Genomic DNA, 9,696 nt, shown 5'->3' with positions numbered 1-9,696 from the left:
CGAAGCTTCTAAATCTTGGCCCACATTTGATCAGGGCAATCATAACTATCTATCAATGAATCATAAGCAGAACGAACTGTAAAAATACCATGCTTCTCAGGTTTCCATCTAACAACTTTCTCATTCGCTTGGTTGGTTATAAGTTCTAACTTTGCTTCAACTTTCTCCCAATTGTTTCTCAAACCTCTCCAGAACTGAGATCCAGGGAGAGTCCTATTCACTTGTGGAATTAGCTCCCTTCCACATTTATATTTACTTCTAATAACTCTAGCCCATAAAGCCTCCTTGTTATGTATAAGGCCCCATCCTGCTTTCATCATAAAGGCTTTATTCTGAAGATGTGCATGTCGTAAACCTAGTCCACCATTTATTTTTGGTTTACACACTTCATCCCACGCTACAAGATGAATCTTTCTCCTTTCCCTTGTTGAGCCCCAGAGAAAACCTCGAGAACATTTATCAATCTCCTCACAAGTACTCACAGGTAGATGAGCAGTTTGCATACAATAAAGAGGAATAGTATTCAACACAGACTTTGTTAAGGTTGTTCGTCCTGCAAAGGAAATAGAAGTTGCCTTCCAACTAGATAGTCGCTGTTTCATTTTATCCACCACAAATTGATAAGTATTATTGGTCACACGATTATGATGGAGAGGGACTCCAAGATATTTACCCAAATCCGCCGTACGGTTAAATTCAAGAAGGTCACTAAGCTGCTGTGCTCTATTATGATTCACATTCCTAGAGAAAAACACCCTAGTTTTAGAGTGACTTACCTTTTGTCCGGACATTGCACAGAATCGATCCAGACATTGTCTAATCACCTGTACTTGGTCTAAAGTTGCTTCCGCAAAAATAACCAGATCATCAATAAAGAAAAGATGGGAGAGAAGAGGACCATTTTTTTTTAAGTGAATGGGTCTCCAATTACCTTTAACAATCTCTTCTTGTATCAAATGAGCAAGCTTTTCAATACATAAAACAAAAGATAAGGAGAAAGAGGATCTCCTTGACGAAGACCTCTAGTCGGTTTAAATTCTTCTGTTTTACTTCCCTCCCATAAGAGTTGCATCTTAGAAGATCTTACACATTGCTGAATAACCTCAACCAGCTTAGTTAGCAAATTAATCTCCTCCAGGCATGAAATAAGAAATCCCAATTAACTCTATCATAGGCTTTTTCAAGATCAATCTTAATCGCCATAAAGCCTTTCTTTCCTTTCATATTACGCATAGAATGAATAACTTCCTGAGATATTATGATATTATCCGAGCTAGTTCTTCCCGGAATAAAACCACATTGAGTAGGAGCAATAATAGTAGGGAGGAGAGATTTAACTCTATTAGCAATAACCTTAGTCACAACTTTGTAAATAACATTACAAAGGCTGATAGGCCGAAAATCACGAATGGACTCAGGATGTTCCTTCTTAGGAATGAGAATAAGTAACGTCCCATTAATCTTATGGACAAGAGATGGGTTGTTGAAAATACGCTGAACCATATTTATAACAGAATTACCAATAAACTTCCATTGGCTTTGAAAGAAAAGCGCATTTAAACCATCTGGTCCCGGTGATTTCAAAGGCCCTATACTAAAAAGAGCATTCTTAATTTCCTCATCACAAAAATTACTACCCAACTCATGTAAAGAGCCATTATCAATGCAAGGGAAAGAAATAGAGCAAGGGATGAAATTACCTGTAGTAAGAGCAGAATCTTCATGAAAAAGATTCTTGAAGAAAGACAAAGCTATATTCTTGATTTCCTCATAATCATACGTCCACTCACCATTGTCATTTTGAATGGCCTCAATTATATTCCTCTTCCTTCTAGCATTAGCTCTAGCATGAAAGTATTTAGAGTTTCTATGTCCCAAAATAAACCACTCACATTTAGATTTTTGAGCTGAAAGTAGATTTTCCTGGAGAATAACTTCTTCAAGTTCCTGCCAAAGATTCTTCTGAAGACGCTCAAGAGAAGCCGCATTATAGCATGAATTCACTGAGATATTAAGCCCTTCAATTCTATTAAGAAGATGACGTTTTTTTCTACCAATATGTCCAAAAACATCATGACTCCACTGGTTGACTGCATTAGTAAAGTTAGAAACATTAAGACACCAATCTTCATTTGGCAACCAAATCTTATTAACCAAACTCTCAAAATCATCATGAAGGACCCAAGCTGCATTAAATCTAAAAGGATGGTCTTTAATCTTTCTAGCACAACCTTGACTAGTCAAACGAAGTAATAAGGGACGATGATCTGATTTGAAGAAAGGGAGATGAGTAACAACTGCCTCAGGAAAATAATTGTTAAAACTTTCATTACTCAGCACTCTGTCAATCCTACTCTCACTTCTTGCTCGCTTCCACGTAAAGTAAGGACCCTTACATCCCAAATCTGACAGCTCGAGCTCCTCAACCCAAGAACAGAACTCTTTATTAATACTAGCTCCGGTCTGGTGAGAAGATTTTCTATCATGTAAAAAAGAGTACTATTAAAGTCGCCTCCGATACACCAAGCCCCAGTTATAGAAAAATTAATTCTTCTCAGTTCTATCCAAAGAGCTCTACGAAGAATGGGGTTAGGACTAGCATATACAGCTGTAATAAACAATTCATTGCTGCCATAACTAAGTTTCGAATGAATAAATTGGTTGTGTTTCTGCAAAATTTCAAACTTCCAAGAAGCATCATTCCATAAAACCCATAAACCACCACTGAATCCTCTAGCATCTACAACTTCAAAATTATGGAAACCCATCGCCTTCGCTAGTCTCTGCGCCCTACTACCACCAGTACATGTCTCTAGCATGGCAAAAAAATCCACAGAATGTTTTTTTGAAATTTCCTTAACCAGCCTAGGAAATGATTTTGAACCTGTTCCTCTACTATTCCAGAAGACAATTCATCAAGACATATTTGAAAAGGAACGAGCTTCAATGCTCAATAAATTATTCCCCTCTTTAGAGCCCTCATCATGGTTTTTATCTTCATGCATGACAACTTCTGAAATCGCGTCTATCTCATTGGGCATAACAACTTTGCTTCCTTTACTTTTGAAAATAGTCTCATCTTTCGTCTTATTCACATAAATCACCTCTTTGTGAGCTTTAGAAAAAATTTCTTTATTTGGGCCCACATGCATCACCATTTGATTGAAATTATTTTCTCCCATTTCTTGAAGCCCATTATCTAATACTTAAAAATATTTGAAGTTTTTAAGTCCAAACCGCAATTACTTTAAAAGTACTATTTTTTTTTAATTTCTACTTTAATATGAGTTTTAAAATTCCTAAATTGTCATTTTATGATAAGTAAACATCAGAAGTGGATCTCGTAGGTGATTTTCAACAACTAAAATCATTAAAAATGATGGGATATTATGACTAATTGACTTTTGACAATAGTGATGTACGGGTAGTGGGCTTTCATGATGCATCAAGAGATGACAAGGGGACAAGAACCGTTGATTTTTGACTTTTGAAATTATCATAAAACAATTTTGGAAATATGTGATGTTCAATAAACAAATAAATAACACGCTTACACATTTAAAAAAGATGCAAAATTGATTGGATTAAAAATGAAGTTTTTGGTAAAACATTCTTTGTTTTAAAATATTAAAAAAAGTAAAATATAATTTTAGTTCTCGGACTACATATAAAATTTTAATTTGATCTCTTAATTTTATTAAAAATATATTTTTAATCATTTAATTTTAACACCATTAGTTTCAAATGAGTATTTTTTTATTAATTATTGTTATTATTTGAAAGTTTAATGTAAAAATTTTTTGTGATGAAATTAATGATGTTAGGGTTTAAAGGACTAAAAACATGTTAAAAACATAAAATTAAAAATCAAAATAAAACTTTGTGTAGAATTAAATGACTAAAAATATACTTTAACTATAAGAAATTATAGAAATGAATGAATTATTATCAAATAATATAATTTTTTTAGGGAAAATCATTCTAAGGTCCCGTGGAAGCATTCAAAATACACTAAAGTCCCATGAATTCATCATATAGCTACTAGATCCCAAGGGACTTAAGGGTGAATAAGTCTGAAAATAAAATTACTAATTTGTTCTCTACCATTAAAAAGGAAATTTTGCTTGAACGCAGATCCTACGAAACCCATGATCAGCGAGACTGAAGATTGATGCATATCCATGATTGTTGATCATGATAGGGTAATTTTCGCTTCCCCATATCTATGATTACTACTGTTGTCTTCATCTAATCGACGTGGGAGTGTTCATCCGCGACTGTAGTATTTCATCGCGCGACAAAAAACAATACAGTGATTGTTGAGTGAGTAAACGATTTTCTCATGCGTTAATGATTTCATTATTGTTTAAGGGTAGGATAATGCTTTCTGGGTTATACCTACGATCATTTGATTTGCATAGCTAATGGGTATGGATTCATCTGGTGCGACATTGATACGTTGAAAAATATCTGATACGAACAACTCTGCATGTTGTCAATAGTGTATTCTTATGTGGTCAACATGCTATCGATAGTTGTCGATGCACTGTATTGTGCAGGATGACCTGTAAGAATGCTTATACCACCAAAAAAACATGTATTATGTTATGTTTTTTTTTCATATAGGAGACATTTTATATATTATTCTCAAGCATGTGATGTAAGCTTCTTTTGTTAAAAAATCTCTATTATGAAAACAACATTGCTTCTTGTCAATAGTGGATAAATGCGTTGATATTATGCTGTGTATAGTTGTCAATACACTATGTGTGGTGTTGGTTGACCTGTAAGATGGCAAGTTCTTCTGAAAAACATATATTATATTTTTTTCCATATAGGGAACATTTTCAAAATTATGACCAATGAAGTATGCAATATGTTGGGGGGAGTGTTAGAACAAGAACAATAAAGAAACGGACAACGTATGAAGAGTTGACAAGAATGATATCATCAAATGAGTAGCACATACATGCTCTTTTTTAGCATGGCGATGAGTGGAATACCTTGTGTGCATGAATGTGCAGCAATCAAGCTAGTTTATGGCAATGTGTATAATTTTGTGGATGAATGTTACAAGTTAACCGCTCAACAGAAGATATATGCCAATAATATGAGGCCGGTAGCCACATATGACTATCCATGTCCATAAGCATTGATGGTGACAAATTTATTAACCCAAACCTGCTTGAAGCTACCAATGACTATAAGGCCTTTGGGTAGGCCAAAGCATAAAAGAAGGGAATCTCAAATCCAAAACAAAAGGGTTTATCATTGTGCAAGATGCCATGAGATTGGTCATACCTCCAAGAATTGCAAAAATCCTAATCCATGCTAGAAAATATCAGAGACAAGTGTACTTTTTTGTTATGTATTTGGAATTTATTTTTTTTGTTTATTGCACCTAATGTATCAGCACTTGTCAACGAAGAATGTATAGCTTTTCAATGAAGTGATAACTTGTAATCAGTGGCCAATGGCAAGTAGTCAGTCAGTTCTTATAACTGGTTAATTTTTAAAGGGAATTATTGCACTTAATGTATCAACACTTGTCAATAAAAAATGCAGAGCTTGTCAATATAATGATAACTTGTAGTCAATGGCCAACGACAAGTAGTCAACAGGTTCTTGTAACTGGTTGATTTTTAAAGGGAATAACAACACTTAATGTATTAACACTTGTCAATGGTGAATGCATAGCTTGTCAATATAGTGATAACTTGCAGTCAATGGCCAATAGCAAGTGGTCACCATGTTCTTATAACTAGTTGATTTTTAAAGGGAATAATAGTACTTAATGTTTTAACACTTGTCAATGGTGAATGCATAGTTTGTCAATATAGTGATAACCACTTCTCAATTGCCAACAGCAAATAATCAACTTGTAACTTGTTGATTTTTAAAGGGAATAACAGCACCCTATGTATCAGCACTTGTCAATAGTAAATGCATAGCTTGTCAATATAGTGATAACCACTAGTCAATTGCCAACGGCAAGTAATCAACAGGTTCTTGTAATTTGTTGATTTTTAAAGGGAATAACAGTACCTAATGTATCGGCACTAGTCAATAGCGAATGCATAGCTTATTAATAAACTGAAAATCATTTGTCAATTACAGTTGGCTACTTGTCAACATTTAGTTAATAAAACAAACTATTTGTCACATTTACAAACTTGTAATCACCATTCATAATAACATTGTTTAAGTTAACTAGACGAAATAGGCTAATTATATAAAAGGACATGATTATCAATAAAGTTATATCCTAAAGTTTTATCAATAATCTTCTATTTCTTCTTCTTCCTTTCCTAGGATCTTTCTAACAAGGGCATGGCTTTATGCTCCTTCAAGTTGTTACAATGATTCAATAGCCACCATAAGAATTCTATCTTCTTCTATAGAGGTCATCCTGCACAAACAAGTCATTCTTATGAGGGACAATAGAGATTTTGCAACAAAAAAGCTTGCATCACATGCTTGAGAATAATATAAAATGTCCCCTATATGAAAAAAAAACATAACATAATACATGTTTTTTGGTGGTATAAGCATTCTTACAAGTCATCCTGTACAATACAGTGCATCGATAATTATCGATAACATATTGACAACACAAGAATACACTATTGACAACATGTAAAGTTGTTCGTATCAAATATTTTTCAACATATCAATGTCGCACCAAATGAATCCATACCCATTAGTTATGCAAATCAAATGATTGTAGGCATACCCAGAAAGCATTATCCTACCCTTAAACAATAATAAAATCATTAACGCATGTGAAATCGTTTACTCGCTCAACAATCACTGTATTGTTTTCTGTTGCGTGATGAAATACTGCGGTTACGGATGAACACTCCCACATCGCTTAGATAAAGACAACGGCAATAATCATAGATATGGGAAAGCGAAAATTACCCTATCGTGATCAACAATTATGGATATGCATCAATCTTCAGTCTCACTGATCATGGGTTTCGTGGGATTTGCGTTCAAGCAAAATTTCCTTTTAATGGTAGAGGACAAATTAGTAATTTCATTTAAAAACTTATTCACCCTTAAGTCCCTTGAGATCTGGTAGCTATTTGATGAATTCATGAGACTTCAGCGTATTTTGAATGCTTCCACGGGACCTTAGAATGATTTTCCCTTTTTTTTTTTATGCTGCAAGGAGTAAATTCCTTTAAAGACAGTAAAAAATGGATTATAATCGTTCAAATATGGGATCTTGAATTTTTTTTTATTACTCAGATATTTTATATTGAAGGCAATCTTGTTCAAGATAAGGTCAACTATTACATGCATATATATCTTTCAACAAAGATTTGAACCTTAATTCATTATGTGATGAGGTACTAACCCTTATGTTAGACCTAACCTCATTAGTAATGAGATATTGAATTTAAGTCTATGTAATTGCAGAAAATGCTTTTGAAAGAGCTATCTCCAGTTAAGTTCAACAATGTTAGAACCTGGTCCCCTCCCATTAGATAGATAGATATATATATATATATATATATATATATAAAACCTTTTAACAGTGTTGGCCAATGGTTTGCATGTTGCGTCTCATTTTAAAGTAACTAGAGATAGTGTCAGGCATACTAATGTTTTTATTTTTTTATAATGTTTATGATATTATTTTAGTAAATATTTATTAATTTATAATTTTAAAGTAAATTTTATGAATTATTTTTCAAAATCAAATTAAACACCATGGTTGAAACCGAAGGTTGCATGGATGGAGGAAAAGAGAGGCATATAAAGATAAGACAATTGTCTTTAACAATAATTCTTATTTCTATAGTAATAGTAATTATTATTAACACAGTATTTGATAGAATTAGTATATATTTATTCAATAAAAATAATTATTATATATTCCCTAAGTTTTATTTTTTACCGAATTTCACCCCAATAAAGTAGTTACCTACTTTAAACTAACCCTATCTTTTCATATTTATTTCTATTAAATATCTATAATAAATATAAAGTTATTATTAATAGGGACACTTTAAAAAAAAGCAATGATTACATTTCAAAAAATTAAAAATATCTTACATTTTTTAACATTCAATTTCTTAAAAAATGTCTTATATTTTTGAACGGAGTAAGTATTTTTTAAATTCTGAATTATATTTATATAATTGATTTTTATATTGAACTAATCATATTATTTTGTAATATATTTCCCAGTTGGACATGGAACAAAGTCAGCACATGGATATGACTTTATTGGAGGAAATATAAATAATTGAAATAAAACCCATTATTATTTTAAATAATTATCCGACGATCCTAATCCCTAATGGCTTTTGACATCTTTATTTTAAATCATTATCAGATGAATCCTTTTTCTTTTAAAAAAATTATAGTTGATTCCGTAAATTTTAAATTTGTTTTACATGATAAAAACTGTGAATATCGGCAATGATTTTTTTTTAATATATTCTATAATCTGCAAGTCTTTTGTTTTTGAATTTTTTTTATACTTTAAGCGAAATTAATCTATACGCATCGAAATTGATTCTATTATAATTATAATATCACGATACATGAGGGAGGGATATGATCTCAGAAAAAGAGATTATTCTGACAAATGATTCGGTCAGATAATTCGGAAAATGAAATCCCAGCAATTATTCAATTGGCCACATGCTCATGTTCTCAATTCATTCTTTTTTAAAAATAAAAACAAAAAAGAAAACAAATGAAGAGTTTGAAAATATATTCTCATTCCAGAACAGTGCTGACTTTGATCTGATCCATTCAGATAGCATATGTTGAGGAATTATTTTATTTATTTAGAAAAAAAGTACATACATAAAAGCCAATACTAATTTAAAATTTTTAAGTAAAACGAATGTATCTCAAAAAAAGCGTCATAATTAATATTGTTCGTTGCTTGCTTGTTTAACTTCGCATAATTTTTGTTCTGAAGTGTTAGACTGATTTTCAAGAATTGAATGGAAGGAAACACTGTGGCCAAAAAAAAAAAAAAGGAAGGAAACACTAATTAAGGTATTATATTATTAAAACAATTTGATGATGCAAAACAAAAGGAAAAACAAAAAAAGAATTGAATGGAAGTTATAAAATATAATAATATAAATTACTTACACGATCTTAAAACTTCTAGTATGACAACTATTATTAACTTAATGTTTGGTGTATCATTGTAATTATTATTTAATATTGTTATATTTTTATGATACTATTCATAAAATAATAGTATGGTGATATTTTTATCTTAAAAATATCTTCTATTTTATTTTTTTTAATCTTGTTTATCACCTTTGAAAAAACAGTTGGTTATGCTTGACTTTTTTTTCCCCGACTATTTGAAGCACAGATTTTATAAGGAATATTAGTCAAATATAGATTTTAGTTGGTGAAGAAATGGCTCATCAAATTTGTTAATGGACCCCCTATATGAGTACGTACAGCGAAGTACGTCCGTTTCTTTTTTTTTTTTTTGGGGGGGGGGGGTGTGAAGAAATATTACATTTAAGGACATAAACTTGATGAAAATTATGTTAAAAGTTCTAAAATATAATTACTCCACTGGATGAGTATCAATTCAACAATATTAGTATCAAATTTCATGAACCTAGGATACGATTTTTTTTTTCTTTCTTCGTTTTTTAAAAAGATTGTTAGAAAAATTACTTAAAATTGCCAAGAAATTTACAA

This window comes from Prosopis cineraria, unplaced genomic scaffold (assembly GCF_029017545.1).
Source record: "Prosopis cineraria cultivar Desert tree isolate PC_DT_omini unplaced genomic scaffold, ASM2901754v1 PC6, whole genome shotgun sequence".
NCBI classification, from domain to species: Eukaryota; Viridiplantae; Streptophyta; class Magnoliopsida; order Fabales; family Fabaceae; genus Prosopis; species Prosopis cineraria.
Note: the sequence above shows the minus strand (reverse complement) of the source record.